Here is a 251-nt window from a genome sequence, read left to right on the forward strand (position 1 = left end):
GACCATGTTTGAGGAGCTAGCGCGTACTGAAAAGTACAAGACGCTGAAAGCTCTAGTGAAGACGGAGATGCCGAGAGGTAGCTCTGTCAACACCCACGTCCTCAACATGAGAGCTCCTGTTGAAGAACTTGAGCGTATGGGAGTGAACCTCGATGGTGACGTGGTTGCAGACTTGATCCTAATGTCATTACCCGAGGACTATAACCAGTTCGTGATGCAGTACCATATGCACGGGATGACTAAGAGCTTAG

This window comes from Tarenaya hassleriana, unplaced genomic scaffold (assembly GCF_000463585.1).
Source record: "Tarenaya hassleriana unplaced genomic scaffold, ASM46358v1 Cleome70, whole genome shotgun sequence".
NCBI classification, from domain to species: domain Eukaryota; kingdom Viridiplantae; phylum Streptophyta; class Magnoliopsida; order Brassicales; family Cleomaceae; genus Tarenaya; species Tarenaya hassleriana.